Consider the following 6,000-nt stretch of genomic DNA (forward strand, 5'->3'; position numbering starts at 1 on the left):
CAAATTAAAAGGAAAATGCATTTCAAAGACTTCTGTGCATCAAGACAATGAAGTGATCTTCAAGCCCAAGTACAGCGGTTTTGCGCACTCATATTCTAAGCTGGTTCTTCATTAAAATAATTTAAACTAAAAGAAGGAAAAAGTCCAATATCAGACATTGCCACTTAAAGGGTTCAAACTAGTTGGCGCCCAATTAACCTGTTTCCAGAACTGATTTTTAGCTGTACCAACCAGTATGGCCCTGCCAGTTAACCAGTTAGGGATAACCACTGGCCTGTGGTGCCCACTGCTTCAGCCATCCTGTCCCTCAGCCCCCACCAGCCTCCTCACGATGCAGCAGTTGGAGGGGTGGCATCTGACCCAGATGGGGCTTGTTGGACCGCGTGCCAGCACCGGCCTGGGATCTGGTCTGATTAGCTGTTACATCCCCTACTAGTTGTTACATACCCTACTTGGAATGTTCATCCCTTTCTGTGTCAAGGATGCCTGAATGGCACAGCAGTGGGTAATCCAAAACCCTCCGTTTGGCAAGTTTTTTGTTAGCACTGAATACAGAAATGTGATGTATGATTGAAATGGTCAAGTGCAAAACTGCTGGGCACACCGAACCTCAGGCAAAACATGGCATGCTTGCTTAACTCTCAGCTCTTCTGTCCTACCTGTTCTCTCTTAAACACACAGTTTTTTTCCCCACTGCATCCTGAGAGGACACCGCTCGATTTGTCTTTTTATCATTCGATCTTGCCGTGGGTACCTTAAGTCATGTAATGTCAGTGTCAACAGAATACTGTCAGTGAGAGGATCGCTATCAGCTTTGATTTTCCCAAGCTGCCGTCTTAACACTGACATCCATTCACTTTTGAGGAAAGGTAAAATGTAACTGCCCTGTGGTTTACTGCTTCTATCAAACCTTTTTCACTAGTCTCCCAAAGATGCAGCAATCTATTGTTTAAAATTCTGACCATTTGGGCAAGGGGCGGGTCAGAGATTGTTGTCATTCGGCATGAAGCAGTTTGGTGTGAGAATTTAGAACATGGGCTCTGAACTCACCTGTGTTTGAGTTTCAGCCTGCCCCTTTCATGTGTGACCTTAGGTAAGTCTCTCAACCTAGCCATAAAATAAGGATGATAATATTGTACTGAGTTAATTGCCTCTTAAAATGTGATGGAAATGTTAAGAGCAGTGTGCGTGCCCTCAGTCACGCCCAACTCTGCGACTGCAGGGACCGCAGCCCGCCAGGCTCCTCTGGCCCTGGGCTGCTTCAGGCAAGAATACTGGAGTGGGTTGCCATTTCCTGCTCCTGGGAATCTTCCTGACCCACAGACCGAATCTGTGAATCCTGCATTTGCAGGCAGATTTTTTTTTTTTTTTTTTTTTTACCACAGAGTCACCTGGGAAGCCTGTAGAGCAGAATATTTGATAAATGTGAGGCCAAGCACAATAAGCAACCTAATTATCTGACCCCATATAAACTGTTTGAATATTTGGTGTCTGAATTGTTGGAGAGTATCAGATGACTTTGGGGCCTCTTGATCCTTCTGAGTTTCAGTAAAATGCGTATAATACCTCCCTGCCAGTGTCGTTTTGAGGCTTAAATGGGATATCCCACATAAATGGGATAATGTGAAAGAACCTATGGTACAGTTTACTCAACAAATAATTACTGATTGCCTTTATGCGGTACAACATTGAAGCAAATAGTTTTGGTATCCGTGGAGTTTGCACACAGTAAGACTAAATCTTAATTTTTCAATCAGTGAAGGCAGAGAAATGCCACTTAGACACTTGTATATACTTCAAAGTGTTAGTCGCTTAGTCACATCCGACCGACTGTGACCCAATGGACTGCAGCCCACCAGGCTCCTCTGTCCCTGGGATTCTCCAGGCATGAATACTGGAGTGGATTGCCATACAGGTTATAAAATCACATATGTTTCTCCTTCCTGAGGAGAGCAGGTTTCATTCTCACCAAATTACTGAAGCTTTCTAGTCACCAGCTGCTACAAAGATTATGTTACTAGAACCAAAAGAAGGGGCAAGAGTGGTGACTGAGGGACTCGTAGATGCCTGAGCAAGGGCCTGAGTTGTGCCAGTCGATCATGTCTGCAACTCCAATGGAGACAAATGTCAAAAATGAAATCCAGACTGTACAGCTAGTGATCCGGAGCCCTGGGGGTGGTAAACCAAGGCTCCAGGGCACAGCTGGTATTTTTTAATCTCTCCTAGTTGAAGGTCATGCCTGGAAAGGGTACGGGAAGTGAACAGATGGTTTTATACATATTGTCAAATAAGAGTGTTTTTTTCTGGACCTTGGTTTATAGTATCAGTAGTTCAGGGTTCTGAAGGGGCCCCTGGGAAACTGTTGCCAAAACAGGATTGGAAGTTTTGTAACAGGTCAGGATGAGAGCCTGTGAAGAATAAAAGGAGAAGGGCAGGAACAGGTTATGAGAGCCTTCAGACCATAGTTTGGTTCTCACACCCATGAGGGGAGGAAGGGGAAGAATTAGGTAGAAAACTCCTCCGATTGCAGTCAGTTCGGAGAAAGCTTCTCCCAGACTGATGAGGTGCCCCCAAAAAATTGCCCAGGAGAGGAATTGTGTGCAGGGCAGGGGTGATCCAGCTTTGTACTCTTGCTGAGCTATCAGGGCGGGGGTCGGGGTCGGGGGACAGCCTCAGTGTGAAGACAGTATGGGTCGGAACAGTCCGTAGCTGGGGCTGCCTCTCAGCTAGACTTCCCCGTAGCTGTTGGTTATCTTGAAGCAGAGTTTAGCAGCACACTTGCAGGGATGCCTCAGACCCTAAATTGCATACCATTTTTGGGGAACTGTGGCAGATGAAGGTTGGCCCTTAAGAATCCTATAGGTGAAAGGACCCACATCTAGATCATTGTTAAGTTTTGATTGCCTACATATCAGACACTGGGGGTGCCACCCTGAGTGTGAGAGCAGGGCCTCTACCTTCATGCCATTTGTAATCTGCTGGGCAGGTCTGTGGATGCCGTGAGGGTATCACAGGTACGTGCTCCTCTCCATAGGGTGGTCACCAGGTTCCTCTCTGGAGGCAAGCACAGGGGTCCTGAGGCAGGGAAAAACGTATTCTAGAAGTGGGAAGAGGTTTATAGGCTGGAGTGAAGCAAACGCTCCAGGGATGGGATGGCATGGGCTGGGGCGAAGAAGCAGTCAGGAGGCAAGGCTTTTGTGGGCTGTGGTGAGGCTTTGAGACTTTATTTTAAATGGAAATGGAAGAACCGAAGATGTTCAGAGAGGGAGAGTGACATGTTAAGACTTACATCTTCTCAAGAGTGTTCTTCCTGCCATGTGGACGATCATTTGGAAGGTGGCCAGTGTGATCGTGGAGACAGAGCCTATGATTGTAAACCAGATGAGTTGTTGGAGACTTGGACCAGAGTGCGGGCACTAGAGAAGGGGGCCAGCGTAAAAAGGTATTCTAGAGGTAGGACCGCCTGAGCCTGCTGGTGGCTTCTCAGTAGACGGAAGAGAAGGAGGAATCCAAGATTCCTGTCAGATTCCTGGCTTAGTCAGCTGGGTAGGTGGTGATGCCATGCACTGAGATGGTAGAGAATGTGAAAGAAGGAACAGATTTGGGAGGAGTTTCTCAGAAAATTAACAACTCAGCTGGGGACACGTTTGGCTGATGCACATAAGCCAAGTGGAACATCACATACTTGAAGCTTATATGTTAAGGTGGCCATATGATTCTGGGGGAGAAGTTGGGCAGGAGACTTAAATTCCAGAGTTGTCAACCTGTGGAAGGTGTTTAAAGCTATAGGATTGGATGAAGTCACTGAGGGAAAAAGGTCATAGGCCCAAGCCCTGGGGAACCCCAACATTCAGAGGTTAGGTAGAGGAATTAGAACAAGGAAAGGAGAGAAGGATCGGGGAGAAGGGGTCCAGCAGATCAGAGAGGAGGGTCCTTCAAGGAGGGGACACTGGCTGTCCTGTGCCTGAGAGGCTAAGGCCTGCAAAATGAAACGTGAAACCTTCTGGCAACACCAGTGCATGTCGGCAGTCTTAACACATTCTTCACACAGGCATTTTCAAGTGAGTGGTAAGGACAGAAGCAGCTAAGAGTCTTCACGCCACTTTGCCGGGATTAGATTCTCGGACAAAAAGAACAAAAGCCGCCACCAGCCACAGGGTGGCGGGGCCCGGGTCTGCAGGGGCTCCGCTGGCTCAGGGCTGGCTGGGCTCCGAGGGACTGGGCAGCGGGTTTCCTGACTGCAGGGAACCAGTGTCCAGGAGTCCTAGGACGTTGGTCTGAGCGGTGCCCTCAGCTGTCCCTGACCAGCTCCAAGGTGGTCAATCTGAGGCCCTAAGAATGTTGACTAATAGTCTGGCTTCTGAAGACTGGAATAGAGGAGGAACAAGAGGCCTCCTCCCATTTAGCAAGTGTGAGCAGCAGCTGCAGGAAGGACACGGTCAGCTAGCACCAGGGCCTCGGGAACGTTAAGACTGGCGCTGAAACCAGCAGCAAGGTCTGGCCCTGAGATCCAGCTACCCCAAGGGCCTCCTGGACACGGGGCAGAAAGCTCCACTGCAGGTCAGCACAGTGAGGCAAGAGCCCAGACCATCTCTTGTCATCTTTTTTGTAAGGGTTTCCCAAACTCTTAATTGCCTTTGGCAAGGAGATAACCTGAGGAACAAGTGTCATGCCAGAACGAGGGACTCCTGGCAGGGGCCAGGATTCTCCCTGTGAAGGTCAGGGAAGACTTGTCAGAGATGCAGTAACTTCACCAAGAAGACTTAAGCTGAAATTTGAGAAGGTGGGAAAACCACTCAGGTGAAGCTGTAGCCTTGGCTATTTATTCATCAGAAAAGAGGTGTGACGTAGCAAGCAACCCCTTAATTTGCATGGAAAAAGTAGGAAAAGGAAGATTTCAAGTTAGGAGATTGTATATTAAGCAAAGGGAAATTGGGATGCTAACACCTGGAAGAGATCAGTATTTCCCAAATACTGAAACAGAGGGCTCAGACTGCAATATGGAAGCCCTGAAATAAAAGGAGGCAGAAGGGCAGAGAATGTCAAGAGATGCTAAAAGTTCCAAGAAAGCCAGAACCCTGCATGAAGTGCAATGGGGAGTATTTGGGTGGAGATGAAAGGAGAGAGGATCAGGAGTGATCTCACCGTGGGGGCTCTATAAAACTCACACCACAGGCTAGTACCAGTGTCTGTGGGCCCTGGCTTCCTCCTCCTGAATCTGAAGGGGGTCCAAGATGTGGTAAAAATAAAAATATATTTCAGTTCTTGAAACCCTTACTAGAATGTTCAAAAGAGTGCATTTGCTAGATTTCTGAAATGTTGTTGGTTTCATCTTTGAGAAGACGAGTGAAAAATGAGGGTCAACTGTCTAGATACACTTCTCATCAAGAAGGCAAAAATGCATCATTGTCTAATTCACAATGACATGTAGAAAGGCACTGGGACCAACAGTGTGAAAACTTCTGTTTTTTGAAAACAAACAAAGAACAAAAGCTGTGCCCAGCTTCTGGGGAGAGCCTGGATACACAGAGACCAAGCTCCAGCTCAAGATGGCATCCAGCTCTGTGGCCTAGAAGCTTGCCTTTCATGGAGTGTCAATTACAAAGCATTTGGAAAACTAGAGGTAGGACTTCATAGCCCAGAATGGAAAGGGTGCCAGAGAGATGGAGCCCTGAAGAAGGCAGTTCTGTCACACAAGCACGTGACTGAGGAGAGGAGGAAGTGACTCAGGTGCCTCAGGCCCTGGGGCAGTGATGGAGCTTCCAGCAGACGGAACCAAGCCAGTGAGGCTGAGACTTCCCTGGCGGTCCAGTGACTGCCCGCCCGGTGCGGGCTGGGGGTGTGGGGGCGGTTGATCCTGGTCAGGGAACTAAATCTCACATACTTCAGCTAAAAGATCCCGCATGGCACAGCAGACACCCAGGATCTCGTGTGCTGCAGCTCAATAAAGAAAGAACGTAGCAGTCCAGCTGTCCAAAAGGTTAACTCATGGGCAACACA

This window comes from Bos indicus x Bos taurus, chromosome 14 (genome assembly GCF_003369695.1).
Source record: "Bos indicus x Bos taurus breed Angus x Brahman F1 hybrid chromosome 14, Bos_hybrid_MaternalHap_v2.0, whole genome shotgun sequence".
NCBI classification, from domain to species: Eukaryota; Metazoa; Chordata; class Mammalia; order Artiodactyla; family Bovidae; genus Bos; species Bos indicus x Bos taurus.